This window comes from Cervus elaphus, chromosome 20 (assembly GCF_910594005.1).
Source record: "Cervus elaphus chromosome 20, mCerEla1.1, whole genome shotgun sequence".
Taxonomy (NCBI): Eukaryota; Metazoa; Chordata; class Mammalia; order Artiodactyla; family Cervidae; genus Cervus; species Cervus elaphus.
In genome coordinates, this window is record NC_057834.1 from 46,921,072 (window position 1) to 46,938,085 (window position 17,014).

Sequence of the window (17,014 nt, forward strand, 5' to 3'; positions counted from 1 at the left end):
ATACTTACCTGGCAGAGGAGATACCATGATCAAGAAGGTGGTTCTCCCAGGGCGAGGCTCACCCATTGCAGTCCGGGTGTGCTGACCTCTGCGATTTCCTCAAATAGGGGAAACTCGACTGTATAATTTATGGTAGTGGGGGACTGCGTGCGCGCGTTCCCCTGATAACTAAGTAATAACTGCAGACTTAATCCATGTTTCCTTGGCAGTGATTTAGTTATTCAGTTGTATCTGACTCTTGTGGTTCCCACGGAGTGTAGTTTGCCAGGCTTCTCTGTGAGAATTTTTCAAGGCAAAAATACTGGAGTGGGTCGCTATTTTTTTCCCCGAGGGAATCTTCTTAACCTGGAAATCACACTCGGGTCTCCTCGCATCAGGTGGCCCAAGGACTGCAGTTTCAGCTTCAATACTGCTTCTTCAAATGAACACCGTGAACTGATCTTCTTTAGGATGAACTGCTTGGATCTCCTTGCAGTCCAAGGGACTCTCAAGAGTCTTCTCCAACACCACATTTCAAAAGCATCAATTCTTCAGTGCTCAGCTTTCTTTATAGTCCACCTCTCACATCCATACATGACCACTGGAAAAACCATAGCCTTGACTAGTCGGACCTTTGCTGGCAAAGTAATGTCTCTGCTGTTTAACATGCTATCTAGGTTGGTCATAACTCTCCTTCCAAGGAGTAAGTGTCTTTTTATTTCATGGCTGCAATCACCATCTGCAGTGATTTTGGAGCCCAGAGAAATAGTCAGCCACTGTTTCCACTGTTTCCCCATCTATTTGCCATGAAGTGATGGCACTGAATGCCATGATCTTAGTTTTCTGAATGTTGAGTTTTAAGCCAACTTTTTCACTCTCCTCTTTCACTTTCATCAAGAGAATTTTTAGTTCTTCACTTTGTGCCATAAGGGTGGTGTCATCTGCATATCTGAGGTTATTGATATTTCTCCCGGCAATCTTGATTCTAGCTTGTGCTTCATCAAGTCCAGCGTTTCTCATGATGTACTCTGCATATAAGTTAAATAAGCAGGGTGACAGTATACAGCTTTGATGTCCTCCTTTTCCTATTTAGAACCAATCTGTTCCATGTCCAGTTCTAAGTGTTGCTTCCTGACCTGCATACAGGTTTCTCAAGAGGCAGGTCAGCCAATCTTTAAGAAATTGAATGAAGGGGTGTGATTACTTTTGAGACACCTCAGGCAAAACTTCTACTGAGATACTTGCAGTTGTTGGTCACTCACTCAATGATGTCTGATTTCTTTGCAAGATGTTTGCTAGTCGTGACACTTTGTGTGAAGTCTTTAATTGTTGTTTGACAAATGCAGACCTCAAAAGATTTTAGTGGGAACCTGTGTTCTGTACCATGTAGAACTCTTTTAGAAAATTAATGTTTTTTTCACAACTTGAGTTCAGAGGGTCCCAACACCCATATACAATTAATAGAAACTAAGTTTACTGAACTGCTGAAACCACAAAGTCAGACTGGGGACATTAAACAGAGATTTTCAGGAGACTTGGTATCAGGTGAAGAAGGACAGGGAGTGATCCCTGAGAGATGGGAAACAATGGCTCCAGTGGCTCCAACTTATTGCGTGGAGAGTTCCCAAGCGAGGCACCAGGAGCAAACTGAAAACCAGCCCAGTGGACCTTGCTGAGTTGAGGACAAGTTCCTGGATGTCAAAGGAGCTAGAGTGCATAGGACAAAGTCCCAGGGAGGAGAGAGATGCTGAGGGTAGTCAGGAGAGCCCTGCAAAGGAGGCTCCTCCAGAGGGCAGCAAAGTACTGATCAGTGCAGCCCTGGGAGAAAACTCCCCAAAGTCAGGGGGAAATCTTCCACAGGCTCAGACAGAACAGAGAGCCTGGCACTCACAGTCATGCTTGCCCTCAACAGGTAGACTAGGAAATACTAATAATAACCTTGTAATTAAGGAGATCGTGGAGTGGAGTGCTCAAGGAAGTCTTAGCTCAGTAGCAGGAATTTGTTAGCCCTAGACTGAGTGTTCAGCTGCTCCAGACCATTTAGCAAATCATAAAAGCAAGACCTGAGACCATCAAACTGTTTACAAATAACTTAAGGGCAACCCTGAACAAAACTCAACATTTATAGGAACACAAAACTATCCAGCTCCCAACAACATTTACAATGTCTGAGATTCCATCAGATTTTTCGGTATCCAAAGAGGAAGGGGAAATGACTCACAATGAAGGGACACATTGATCATTTATGAGTGACCGAGAGCTGACACAGATGTCAGAATAACCAGGGAAGGACATTTAAACTTTTGTTCCAACTATATTCCAGTCAAAGCTATGTTTTTTCGAGTGCTGTGTGCTTAGTTGTGTCAGCTCTGCGGACGCCATGAACTGTATGTTGCCCTCAAGGCTCTTCTGTCCGTGGAGATTCTCCAGGCAAGAAAACTGGATTGGGTTGCCATGGCCTCCTTCAGGGAATCTTCCAAACCCAGGGATCGAACCCATGTCTCCCGCATTGCAGGTGGAGTCAAAAATTTCAGCAAATGAGAAGGTTGCCTCAAAATCACACAAAGAACATTGGGAAATGTAAAATGGCATCCATATTTTGAATTATTCTGAACAAAGCATTTGTAGACACATACACATGGAAAAAACATCAATATTTTAATTAAAAATGCAGAACATGAGATAGAAGTAGATAGGAAAGAAGAAATGAGAAATTGGAACTGGCAGAGATTAAAAAAAATTGACGGTAAAGAAAATTCTTTGAAAAAAAAGTCTAAATGACACGGTACTTAGAGAACATATTTATCGAAACTAATAAGGGACACTGCATTAAAAATGAAAACATCGAACAGAATAGAAATGAACAAAAGATAGTGAGAAAGGATCGGAGGGAAAGTTATAGATACCTAGGGGCAATAGACCTGGAATGGTCAGTTCTAAGACCTATCCTAGGAGAGCTGAAAGACTTGCTTTCTAAAAGAAAACATGTCCTGAAGCTCCAGATCACTCTTTATCCTCAGTGAAAAAACATCAATTTACATTCTACATCTCAGCAGAACATACAAAGTAAGACAATATTTTTTTTTTTCAAATATCAATAGAACTCATTGTGGATAAGTTCTTTTTATTTAGCCAAGGTGTCTGTACTGAATCAAAGCAACAGAAAAAAAGTATTAGGTATATCAAACATAAGTCCCCATACCATCATGAGAAATCTTTAAAGATGAACTCTACTCATCAAGAATTGACAGGAAACTGAGTTTTGTACATCTGGTCATCACTGAATAAATGTGATTGTAGATTTAAGCCACTGTGTTGTGGGCCCTGCTCTGGGGGCAGCCTAGGTACACCCTCAAACTTCCACAGGGTGGCTGCTAGTACTCCCAGAGTGGGACAGCCATCCTGTGTCACCAGGGGGTCGAAAGGACCCAGTGGGCCCCTCCTCCAGCTCCTACCTCTACCCTACCAACTAGCACATTAACAAAAAAAGGTAGGGAAAATATGGTATATAAAGGGCATACATTTGATTGGGTTGAAATAATGCAATAAGGTAATAATACTATCAGGTAGGTAAAGACAGAAGAAAAAAGCAAATAATGTCCTCGATCATCACAGTAGTAAGTAGTTGAGGTTGATAGATAACATTTAAAACATGTACTTCAAATATTAGACATGTGACAAAATACTAAAGGACTAACATGTCAAAAATGTTAGTGCACTAACTAGCTATCCAGGCCTTCCAAAATACCAAGCAAAACACAAACACATACACCCAAATATGCATTCACAAAGAAAATAAAATCACAGAGAAAGAAACAGAGAGCTTACCATCTACTACAAATGGTAAACATAGATGAAAAGATGCGAGAGGAGTTTAAGATACAAAACTGAATAGGAGAAACAAAGGGGCTTCCCTGGTAGCTCAGCTGGTAAAGAATCTGCCTGGGATTCAGGAGACCCCGGATCGATTCCTGGTTGTCGGATTCCCTGGAGAAGGGATGGGATACCCACTCCAGTATTCTTGGTCTGCCCTGGTGGAAGCCGCCTGCAATGGGGGACACCTGGGTTCGATCCCTGAGTTAGAAAGATCCTCTGAAGTACAGCATGGCAACCCACTCCAGTATTCTTGCCTGGAGAATCCCCATGGACACAGGAGCCAGGGGGGCTACAGTCCATGGGGGTGCAAAGCGTTGGACATGACTGAGTAATTAAGCACAGCACGGCACATGAGAAACAGAGTCTTTATATTAATAAAATCAATCATGTTAATAATGGACTGTGGGTGGGGGAGGGGTGGGAAGGAGGTTCAAGAAGGAGGGGACATATTTATACTTACGTTTGATTCCCACTGGTGTATGGCAGAAACCAGCACAACAGTGTAAAGCAGTTAGCCTCCAATTAAAAATAAATGTAAGAAAATAAGGGATTATAACACTGAATTTTAAAAAAGCATGGGTCCACACTGAAACACAAAAATATTTTTAATAATATGTTAGGGGTAGGGATTGTCTTTTCCACAGCACAAAGCTGGCAATACCACAGATATGATAACTGACACACATCAGGGATCAATAACGGATGGTAATATTTTTACAGAAAGAGCATCATAGAATATGATATTCATACACTCTGAAAATACCACTCATCAAATTACTCATTACAGACACAAAGCCTGTCTTTTCAATGAACAGATCTTCTAAGCCTCTGCATAACAGTGTTCAATGCTAAAATAATGATAGTGGTGACAGGTAAAGTGGACACTCTTAGCCTCCAAACAGGCTGCACTAGGAAGCACACAGCATGTACTAGATGGTGTTCCTGGCAAAAAGGGTTCACCTGAATTTAATCATGAGGAAATGATCAGACAACTGCAAAATGTAGACCTTTGAGTAGACAGCTGACCTATCCTCTGCAAACAAGTCAATGTCACGAGCATCAAAGACAACTACAAGAAGCTGAGGAGATGTTTGAGGTTCCAAAGGACTAAAGAAATAAAGTAACATGATCTTTTTAGTCCTTTGGAACCTAAAACATCTCTTTTCCTTTTTGCTGTCTTTTTGGTGCAAACATCGAATGTTTGAAGAAAGACAGGCCAGTTGTCTGGTTCAAAGGTCTAAATTCTGCAGTTATCTGATATCTACCTCAATAGTAAACACAGGACAAACACTTTCAGCAAGAACAATGCATAGTAAATGCTGTCTGCTTTGAGCACAGTCCATCTGGTGGCAAAGAATGACCGGGATGATATGTTGTCTTCTTCCACTTGTTCCCATGCTGGTGTGTGGAGGATGAATATTTAGAGGTGCACAAGTCAAGGTCTTTCCAAACTGTGTGTCCATCAAAGCACTGATCACGTTACTGAGGATGACATTCCGAGGCTGATGACTGGGATGACTCCCATCAACTCTGTCCCTTGGGGTGTGGAGCGTGGTTGTCGGTTGGGATGCTCATTCTCAGGAAGGGATCCCTCCAGTGTTGCTGAGGTTTAAATTGAGTTGCTGTTGTAGATTTTTTTTTGCATCAAATGGAAAAGGTACATTTTATAGTGTGGTTTCTCAAATTGACAATATCTTTCCTTAGTTCCTAAAGTAATTGGTATCTGTGAAAGACAGAGAGAGGGAGAGAAGCAATGTGAGTGCTTGTTAGGTCCTGCTGAGACTGGAGGGATGGCCACATGGTGGCTGGGACCAGGGGCAGATAGAGCTGTTGACAGGACGAGCTGAAGGGAGAGCACAGGCTGGCTGGAGAGGAAAGTGAGATCCATGATTTAGAAGGAATACCTCCCTAAACTTTCCTCTAGCCTATGGTGCAGCATCGAAGGACCCCTCCTCACCCCACCTGAGCTTGGTGATGTCTCCGCTCAGAGCTGCTTCAGAGCCTTAACTGGATCCCCACCGCTCAATCCTCAACAGTCCTTTCACTCTTGAATCCCCTTCATCTGTATGCTTTCCCACACATTCAGGGATGGACGTGCTCAGCGTCCCTCATACACAGCTGGAAATAGACTGCTATGGGAGCAGAGGATCCTCATTGAGAAAGGACCCTCTTCTACCTCTTCCTCCCTGCCCTCTGAGGAGGAGAAGCAGGCTACCGGAGAGTCCTGGATGTGAGCACCAAAAGGGACCTCAGAATGTATGCAAGTCCAGTTCCATAATTTACAGGGGAGGAGCTATGTTTTCAAGGTCTAAGGACTATCCAAAACCACATGACTTGTTACTGACAACCCAGGCCACAGGCCCTTCCTACACATTTGCGGGAAGGTAGAGAAGAGAGGAAAGCTCCCATCTGGAGGAGTCAACAGTTAATGGAGCGTGTTTGGTCATCCTCCTGGACAGGAATAAGGCGTTCCAGGGAAATCCTGCTCCAAAGAGACTGAGGAATGAATGGAAAGGGGGGAAACTCAAAATAAAATGAGCAAAAAGAGAGCAGGGAGTGGAACTGTGTCTCAACCCATTGGCATCCTGTGGACACCAAAATGCTATGAAGGTGATTTCATGCTGGATCTACCTTAAGGCATTTCTAGGAATATCCTTGACATCTACACAAATCAAACTCTGAAGTGAAAGAGAATTCACTTTAGTTATACTAAATTCTCATCACCTTTTTCCCAAGCTTTTCTCTAAGAAAGAGTCTCTCCTAGTATTTTATGCTAGTGTACAGAAAAACACCTACTTCTGCTTTCTTGACTAGGCCAAAGCCTTTGACTGTGAGGATCACAGCAAAGTATGGAAAATTCTTAAAGAGATGGGAATACCAGACCACCTTAGCTGCCTCCTGAGAAACCTGTATGCAGCTCAAGAAACATCATTAGAACTGGACATGGAACACGGAATGGTTCCAAATTGAGAAAGGCGGATGTCAAGGCTGTATATTGTCATATTGATTATTTAACTTAAATCCAGAGTACATCATTTGAAATGCTGGGCTGGATGAAGCACAGCTGGAATCAAGATTGCCAAAAGAAATATCAATAACCTCAGATATACAGATGACACCACCCTTATGGCAGAAAGCAAAGAGGAAATAAAAAGCCTCTTGACGAAAGTGAGAGTTGAGTGAAAATGGTGGCTTACAACTATGCATTCAAAAAAATGAAGATCATGGCATCTGGTCCCATCACGTCATGGCAAATAGATGGGGAAACAATGGAAAGAGAGACAGACTTAATTTTCTTGGGCTCCAAAATCACTGCAGATGGTGACTGCAGCCATGAATTTAAAAGACTCTTACTCCTTGGAAGGAAAGGTATGATAAACTGAGACAGCATATTAAAAAGCAGAGATGTGACTTTGCCAACAAAGGTCCATCTAGTCAAAGTTAGAGTTTTTCAGTAGTCATGTATAGATGTGAAAGTTGGACCATAAAGGAAGCTGAGTGCCAAAGAATTGATGCTTTTGAACGATGGTGTTGGAGAAGACTCTTGAGAGTCCCTTAGACTGCAAGGAGATCCAACCAGTCCATCCTAAAGGAAATCAGTCCTGAATGTTCACTGGAAGGACTGATGCTGAAGCTGAAAGTGCAATATTTTGGCCACCTGATGTGAAGAACTGACTCACAGGAAAAGACCCTGATGCTGGGAAAGATTGAAGGCAGGAGGAGAAGGGGACAAAAGAGGATGAGATGGTAGGATGGCCTCACCGACTCAATGGACATGAATGTGAGCAAGCTCTGGGAGTTGGTGGTGAACAGAGACGCCTGGCCTGCTGCAGTCCATGGGGTCGCAGAGATTTGGAGACAACTGAGGAACTTAACTGAACTGATAGATGGGTGTGTAAAAGGGTAAACATAGCAGGGTAAAGCCTAATACTCATTAGGGGGCTTTTGCATAAAGAATATATTCAGTGAAAAAAACTTTGTTGCATCTGCTCTTCTGACCAGTTAGTAGTCTGTGAAACACGTCTAGTGAATAGCTAACTGCAAGTGCATTTTAACATTTGAAAAGGAAATACTAAACTGTATTCTTGTGGCAAGGGGAGGGGTGATTTTATACTTTGAGGCATTTGTAATGTTCTTTTGTTTGTTTGTTTGTTTTCTTGTATCTTGCACTATGAAAATTGTGAGACACTTGAATCCAAACAGAGAGATTATATATCTAACTTAACTATCTACATCTCTTTGTTTCTCTTTTCTCCAGGCTGTACAAAATAGTTCTGTTGAGAGAAGAATGCAAATTCCCTTAATTGTTGATATTCAGCATTTTAAGGAAGCAGCCACACATAGGCCATTGCCATATTGGTTACTTATATCCTATCCGGTCCACTGTCCTCTGATCCTTGATGCATATTAGCAGAGCTTGGAAAGATAGTGATAGCCAAACCTCATCCTCAGAACTTTAAAATCAGAATTTCAATGGATTGCGTTAAGGCATTCATGTTAGCTCAAAACCCAATCCGTTTTCATTTTACAATAGCATGATTTAGAACTACACACTAGACTACACTATTTCACATCACTCTTTTTATTTTCTCCTTCTAGTCCAATATGGACTTCTCTCCACTGGCCCTAAAGATGTTTTGGTCTTTTTCTGTTAGTCTAATATATAATTGGCCTTCTCAATTGGATGGTCAGAAGCAATGATTATCTTGTATTCTTGTGTATCTCCGTGGGTCTTCATAAATGTGGCCCAAGTTAATTCAGAATAATGCTGTCCTACATTCCCTGGCCTCAGACTTCAACTCAGTTCATTTTTCTGGGCTTTGACTAATACTGAGAAGGAATAATGTGAGTAAACTGGAGAGGTCTGAGCGCTGTCCATCTCACGCTCTGTGTATTTTGAAAACCTGGCTTCTCTATCTCCTTTTCCCCAATGTCCCTTTAGGGGGCCATTTACTGCCCTCCCCCTAATGCCAGCTCCAGTGAGATCCTCGAAGCCCCTGCACATTAGCAAAGTTCTGCCCATCAGGGCCTGAGGGGAATCATGACTCAGGCCAGTCCAGCACTCCCACCTATGACCCAGGTTCTTCTTTTATTTTAGTAATCAAGGCTTTTTCCTTCAGTTCTGGCATTTCTTATTCAGGTGGAAAAGCTGAGGGTTAAGGACTGTCCTAGGTTCATTTGTCCAGAAGCCAACTCACATGTGAGAGATTCCTTCAGACATGATCCTGAAAGAAAGAGGCAGTGGACTTGGAGGCAAGGAGGAAAGTCAGGTGAGGAAACCAAGAATGTGTGTGATTGAAGGCCAATGTTTTCAGTGGCTTAAATGCCGCTCTTCTGATGAGGAGGACCATGGATCTGGGCTTCCTTGTGGCTAATAGGAAAGGTCAGAGGGAATATGAGGACGGTAGCAGTGGGGAAACAGGACGGGTCAGAGTGGAAACAGGAGAGTGAGAGGGAAGGCCACTGCAGGGTGGCAGCTCCCACGGAAAAGAGAGGAAAGACCACACAGAGGTGTGTCAGCTGTTGAGTGAACAAATGGGGAAGAGAAAACTTAGTGGGAGATTGAGCCATAAGAGATAAAGAGCATAAGGAAGAAGTGCATGGGATTACCTCTGTATCCTAAGCTTGAAGGCCAGGGAATCTGCACGCTAGTCTCCACTTGCCAAACAGCAGTTTTCTTCTGAGAATCTTCTGTTTCAGGACACTTAAGCCTTTAATCTTGTTACAGACTGGATGCTCCTGTGTGCTTGCTGTGGAGCGCTCACCTTCCAGCTTGGGAGGGTTCTTCATTCTGATGGAAGCATCCAGCTCTGAAGAGAAAACCACAGCCAACAGGATCCATTGTTATTCATGATTTACAAAGACTAATTCCTTCACCCAAGAAGGACATCAGGTACCAAAAGTGTCCAGGAACAAGAAAGGCCAAATGAAAGTCCATGGGTAGGTGAAGCAATGGAGATATTTTTATATTTTCTTTTTTGCTGATCTTCCTCATACTACCCAGTATTGCTAAGTGTGCCACAGGGCAAACGTGTTTCCAAATGCCAAAAATGAGCAAGGAAAATAAAATGGATGACAACCAAAAATTCCTAGGTAGAAAAGACAAAGGCAAGAAACTCCTACAGGATGTAGTTTGTACTGTTGGGAGGGAAGAGATGAAGGAAAGTGGAAGTTGAAGGAGAACCTCATGAGAGAAAAGAAGTGGGGAAGTCTAAATTGGAAAACTTTTAAATGTGCATCAATATACACTTCATATATATGGACACACACTACATATGATATTTATACATAATTTATATAAGGCATAGATGATATGATAAAAATGGAAGAAAACTCACAGGTGAGTGTGTTTGTGATGGAATAAATGAATGAAGGATTTGAGCTATTGAATGGATCATTCTGTTGGCTTCCTGATGAGTTGAATTTCGAATAGAAAAATAAGAAGAATGAGAAAGAAGCTCTATTTGGTGACAGGAACTAGGAGATATGGGGGGGGGCAGGTGGGAGTCACAGTGTGAAGGGGTGTGAAAGTAAAGGGCATTAAGACTACCCTTTGCTGCAAAATCTGCTGTGAAGCCTGGATTTATGCTCAGGTCTCCATGGAAGGTGAGCAGGAAACAGAGTGACTGAGCCAGTGGGGTTCAGTCTTGGCTGAGAATGTGGGAGACCAAGCACAAGAAAAGGAGAGACAAGCGGAAGAGGAGACAATAAACACCACAAGACCTACTGGCTCTTGTCAGGCTCTGCACCCCTCCCTCCCTGAGCACTTTCCGTGAGACTCTGGGTGCTGCACCAGGGGGCTCCTTCTCAGCTCAGCTCCACCTGAGGACGTGGGTCTCTCCTGGATCCTCACATGAAGCCACAGCCTGAGGGAGGAGCACCAGGCAGCCCTAGGCTCCAGTGGAGGATATGGAGAGCGAGGGAGGGTAAGGATGAATACGTCCCAGATGAAATGGATGTGAGGGTCTGAAAGCTCTTTGAAGGAAACTTGAACAGAGGTGGATCCAGAGGAGAGGAAAACTAGGAGACGGAAAAGGAGATGAGTGGAGAGAATGAATTAAATGGAGGGTCATAAAAGAGACTCATGGGTGCACCTCAAGAATGAGGGTAGCCCTTTATTTCAAAATGAGGGGAAAATGAGGAAAAGAAACTGGATATGAAAAGCCAACATGGGACTGAGTTGCAGGGCCAGTGTTTACACTCCTATTGCATGTTGCTAATACACTGTTCCTGGGAGCACCCAACAGGAGTAAATTGCCTTGATGACAGATGTTGAAAGGAGAGGAAAATACTGGCCAAGCTACCTTCCTGAGAAAGCAAGGGAAGATGGGGTTTAGAGAAAGTAGAGACCATAAAGCTTATGCTACCATAGAGGAAACAACCATTGTGCAATCATTTTGTAAGCGTTAAAGCACCAGAAAGACACAATGCTTAGATATTATATATTCATAGTGCTAATCAAACAAATTTTAGCGAATCAGATGCCCTGGACATTATATTGTTTAAGATTCCCAACAATCATGCAAAGGAGATAGAATTTTCATGAGTTCAGTTAAGGGATGAGAGAGGCAAATACCTAGGAAGATAAATAAGTTGTCTCAGTTAAACAAGCAGGAGTTTGCAGAACCAGGGCCTGAGGCTGAGCTGGTCCTAAGTCCCAGGCTCTTGATCACCTCACTCTGGTAGAGTGTCACAGGTTTCAACTGGGCTGACAGCGGGTTTGGGAGAGGCCCTCTGCCTCCTCCACCCACAGCTTTGTGATAACCAGCACATGGACCAGAGCATTCTAATCCCCTTTTCTTTCTTACCTAGAAAGAGTGGTCCTTGGTTTCCAGAATCAGGTTTGGTGGTAAAGGCCCAGTTGGTGGAAGAAAGACCAAGAATGGCTTTGCTGTCACCACAGTCAAGATGCTGGTCCAGCTGCCACTGCAGACAATCAGTCACGTGGGTGCTTTTCTGAAGCTGTGCCTGTGAATTTGGCACCTCTGACCCTGGGAAACTCACAGGTTCCTGGTGAGAGTCCTCCCAGGTGTCAACTGAAAGGAAAAGAGGGTTCAGTAGGACCAATGAAAGCTTTTTCTTGCTAAGCCCTCCCAGAGGACCCATTTCTGCTGTCCTAGCCCATAAGTGAAACCACCCAATAACGCAGACAACAATGGCAGACATCAATGTGAAGAAGACACCGTATTGATGCCTGGGACTGGGGTGTGTAGAAGGCAGGTGCTAGGCTGCAATTTCCTGAAATGAGAAATCACCCACTTGATTCGAGAGGGTTTGGGTGACACAGGAGGTCAAGCCTCTTATTCTGTTATGAGCCTTACTAGTCTTGGAGCCTAGAGAGAAGGTTCTAGACAAGCCTCTAAGCATGGGGGAGAAAGAGTTGTTGATATCTACCCACAGGAATAAAAGATCAGGAAGAGACATATGGCCTGAAAGCTTCAGGTCCTACAAGAATTTGAGCTGAGAAAATACAGTACATTCCAGACCCTTTTGAACTTCCTTGCTTGAAATGTTTGTCTACCCTTCCACTCACCCGTACATGTACATATAGAATAAAATCTATTCCCACGTGGGGCAGAATGGGGATGGATGGTATTAGCAGCTAGAACTAGTGGGGAAGAGGGCTGAGACCCTGTTGGAAACACCTATGTGTCTCTTTAGAGAGATTATATAAGTATACTCCTTCAATACGTGTCCTCCCGCTGGTGCCTCGACAGTGCTCGTGATGAAATCTGTTTATATATTTCTACTGCGAAATGAGTACATATTCTCAGAACCTGGGCTAACCAAAGGCACGAAGTTCCCTCCTCTGGTGCAGGTCAGGCTGCTGTGAGGTCTCGGCCGCCAGGGCCTGCTCTCCATTGCTGTGGGGCTCTCCTCTCACCTCCTTATGTGTCCGCACCCTCAACAGGGTTTGTTTCTGTAACTGTCTCTCATGTGTCTGTTATCTCTTAGTCTTCCAGAGAGCATCTGAGTCTGACTCCCATCAAAGATTCATCCAACCTTCTTCCAGCTGCTTTCTCTGATTCAGTTCTCTCCACACTCTCAAAGGTCACCTGGCTTATCACCCCCCAATCCTGTTTTATCACATGTGCCTCAGTTTATGGAAATTCATCCTCCCTTCCCTGCTACACAGATCTAAACTCCTCACCTGCCTTTCCAGTGCTCCTGGCTTCTGTCCCTCTTTCTTCTGCAACATCACTTCCCACAACACCCTCTGCAAATCCTCCTAGGACTCAGGCTGGCCCCTTTCTGACCCCAGCCCTGTACCAGGAGCCTCTGTGAGCTTCCAGGGCTTTTTCCAAAAGCACCTCTCTCAGTCTGGTGTGCCCTTCATATTTCCACCAGGAAAACTTCATTAAATATTAATCATCATGTTTTAGGACACTTCATCAGATTTTATGATAATTCACATTGGGCTGAAGGGTAAATCCTTGTATATCAACAAATTTGGTGTTTGAAAGTAATGTCAAAACTAATATTCTCCAATGTTAATATGAGTCAATGTCTAGGATTGTCTTTAATTAGCACTGTGCAATTTCATCATCTAATCTTCTTTGCCTTTCTTGAGAATGGGTTTTATTAAACCTATGCTTTGAACATTCTTTGCATTCACAGAATATATAATAACCAAACATTTTATCAATCATCAACAATACTGCCCAATACTGTTAATGTGGGGAAAATCCTCCAATAGAAGATCAAGATATAATTTAAAAATCAAGTGTCTGTGTTGTTTCTGCAGGGTTTCTTCTTGTACAGAGAGGATGGGGTAGACCTGACTACTCGTACACGCATGGCTGCATAATGGCTATTCACACTGTCCTCAGGTTATCATGTGAACCCAGACGCAGGATGGATGCTGTATAGTTAGATATTCTATTCATTCATCTTAATCCATCTGAGGGGCTTTGGCCTTTCCCGGCCCATTGTGAACAATGGACTCCCGGGACTGGGCCATATCACACACTCACAAACATCTCAGACACATATCTGAGTCACGTGTCTGAGCCTCACTCATCCTCTTCACGGGAACCCACACCCGGCGGTCAGTGTCTCTGAGATAGAGCTCCACAGTTTTCAATGGCTTCAGCACAGCCAAATTCAAGGTCCACCTGGACCCGTCGTGAGAGCAGCTGACCTGGGGGCAGGAGTGGGGAGCAGGTGGACTCTCACCCTGGCTGATCCCAGAGAGAGCCCCGTGGGGCTGTGGCTCCACCTGGAGGGGCCGGGGAGCCGCTGGCTCTGCCCTTGGGACACAGTGCACAGAGGGGCTGGGAGCTGGCAGGTCTGAGTGAGGGACCACAGGGCTTCTCTGCAGCCCTCTGGCAACTTTCTGTTGAAGATTAAGATAGTTGCAAATCATTTGGATAGGGCAAAGAGAAAAACGTGAGCAACATCCTCTCTGAGTCACTGATGGTCTGACTGCTGAGAAGAGAGGACAGAGCCTGAGCCAGGGAGTCGGGCCCAGGAGAGGTCAGTGTCCCACTTGCCAGTGGCCAGGAGTCTGGGCCCAGTGAAGGGACCTGCTGATCCTCAGTGCCCTCGGCTCCACCATGGGACACCACAGCTACCTGAGAGGGTGCCTGGGAGGGCTGAAGGGGTTATAGTGCACTAGGAGCTCGCTTAGGAAGAGCATGGAGGACAGCAGGTGCACAATAACTGTGTGTTCCCTTTCTGGTTTGTGAACTACTGTGATCCTGAGAAAGCCTTTGCTTCTCTGCTCCTCAGGGAAGAATGAGAAATAAGAAAGAAACTGCTTCCAAGGTGAAAAGGCACCAACTGATTCACAGACAACATTTATATGCCCAATATCATTTTAAAAGAAGTCAGATAAAGTCTGATACATAATGGAGTTTCTTCTGGTTTACAAGATGATCTTATGTATCAAAGTCCTAACAATAAGAATGATTCTCCTAAAGAAAAAGTAAAAAAAAAAATAGCCCAAGAAGGACTTCATACTATGTTTTAATTTCCACACCCTATGAACTCCTACCCAAGGGGACCTGGCTCATAAATTAGGTCAATACCCCTATCAGATACACAAGTTATAGATAGTTTCCATGAAATTATACAACTGAGATTGCATAAAACATTGAAACTATAACCCACACATGGAAGACTCCTTTTTGCTGCACAAAGGATGAAACACAAGGGTGATTCTAGACGATAGAACAACAGAGACAGCTTTTGGCTTCACGGAAATGACAGGACATAGACAGATTTGATGCTCAGGACCTAGTATCTAAATGCTTCAGAGGGAGATAGGCAGCAAAGGGGTAAGAATCTGGAGTTGGGGAACAATATAACATGCATTACAAATATGGAGCAGATTGCAATCATGAATGCAAAGCCAGAGAGCTTGCATTTTCAAGAAATACAATTAGTAGCAAAATTTCATGACTCTGAGGATTCTTATCTTGATAAAAAGAGCTCTGTTACACAAATTCCTGCAGGTGAGACAGTGGGAGCTGAGATTCTGCCCTTATCCCTCCACTTGCCCTCTCTGGTCTGACTTGATACAACAGGCCTGTGCTGGTGAGATGAGCTCAGGTGACACAGCGCAGCCTGGGGCAAGAAGAATGCAAAGGCTCATGACGCCTTTTAAAAGTTCAAACTGAGAACATAGTTCTAATCAACCCGAGCCTAAGAACCTGTCTGGGAGCACTCACCGTTTACATCTAGAGCCAAGAAAACCTCTCTCTTCTTTGTTGGGAAGGAGACACTCCTAGAAGGATGACAGGAGCCTTCCCGATGATGGCCAATAGAAGCAGCCAGATAACATTCATCCAGTGAGTCCGGGTGGACTTCATTCTCTCCTACCACCAGCTGCTCCATACTGAGATTTGTGGGGTTGGGAGAGCAGATGGTTAAACAAAAGGGATTAGTCAACCTGGAGCCATAATTGGTTTTGATGGGAGGGTTAAGGGACATGTTTCGAAAAACAAATGGGGAGTCCCCTTAAAGGGAGGCATAACAATCCCCCCACCCACAACCCCAATCTGGGCCTGAAAGCACTTGCAAAGGGAAAGTGAGAGAGAGTGAGGGAGAGTGAGCATCAGATGCTCTGAGCACAGAGAAGAAATGAGCTCAGGAGGAAGGAGAGGAGCCACCCCAGGACACATAGTCATGTCACACACGCCCTCAGAACATAAAGGCAGCTTCAAATGCACCATAAATTTTGTTGAAATTTACATGCTGCATCCAGATGAACACCAGCTCCGGCAGGATAATGGACTCTTAGAAATCTTGTGTCTGCAAGACCAATTTTTCTAATACTGTGATGGGACATGAATTTTTTTTCCCTAGTTACTTTTCTTGCCATGAAATACCTGCCAAGGTCTTAAGACCAAAGACAAAGGCAGATAAGTATGGCATCCTGGATTTCATGAAAAGCAGAGGACAGAGGAGTACAAGAAATCCTGTGGCTGATCAGTAGCCCCGCTTCAACTGACTGCAAGTTAATCTAATTGAGAGGGATTCATAAAGGGTAAAAACAGATAACCTTGTTACAGGGACACTTTGTGGTGGTCTGAATGGAAGAAATAGGCATGTTCAGCACTTTCTGATTCCCCTGCATGTGAGATGACGAAATGTCACCACTGATGTCACACCCATGTTTCTCCATAGTTACCTAGAACAGATGATGTCTTGATTTTCCTCATCCTCAAGATCAGCAAGATTTTCTATGGAAAAATTCAGACAAGTTGAGATACATTTAGCAGATCTCTTTGTGTAAATTAATAATCCAGTGTCTAATACTACCATAGGGACATTTATATCAGCAATGAGATGATAGGCTATTTAAGAAGGGTATTCCAGATGCCTCAAGTGGGGTCTCTCAGACTCTCCTTGGTTTACTTTCCTGAGCCATCAGGCAAGATCTCCCTTCCCTGGTAGATCCTCACCACAGTATTCTCTTCCAAGTCTCAGTAAAAGTTAAAGATTCATCTTCCCCACAGAGTCTGGGGAATAGCCCACAGCATTCTTGCAGAATACTGTAATACTCAGGCTTTTCTCATCATATGCTGACTGCTTTAGCAGAATGATGAGTGGAATGAACAAAACCTCGAGTGACATGAATCCTAGTTGTTACACGGATCCTTCAGTCATTCATGGGGTGGGAAAATGCCAGGGCTCTGCCTTGCTTCATGAAACA

The 17,014-nt window shown here is 43.9% G+C and overlaps 1 non-coding gene across 1 annotated transcript; it reads left to right on the forward strand.

Moving 5' to 3' along the window:
- LOC122678633 lies at positions 1 to 164 on the forward strand. Its single transcript, XR_006336281.1, has one exon. It is a non-coding gene; the product is annotated as a U1 spliceosomal RNA (small nuclear RNA).
- The last annotated feature ends 16,850 nt before the right edge of the window (positions 165 to 17,014 follow it).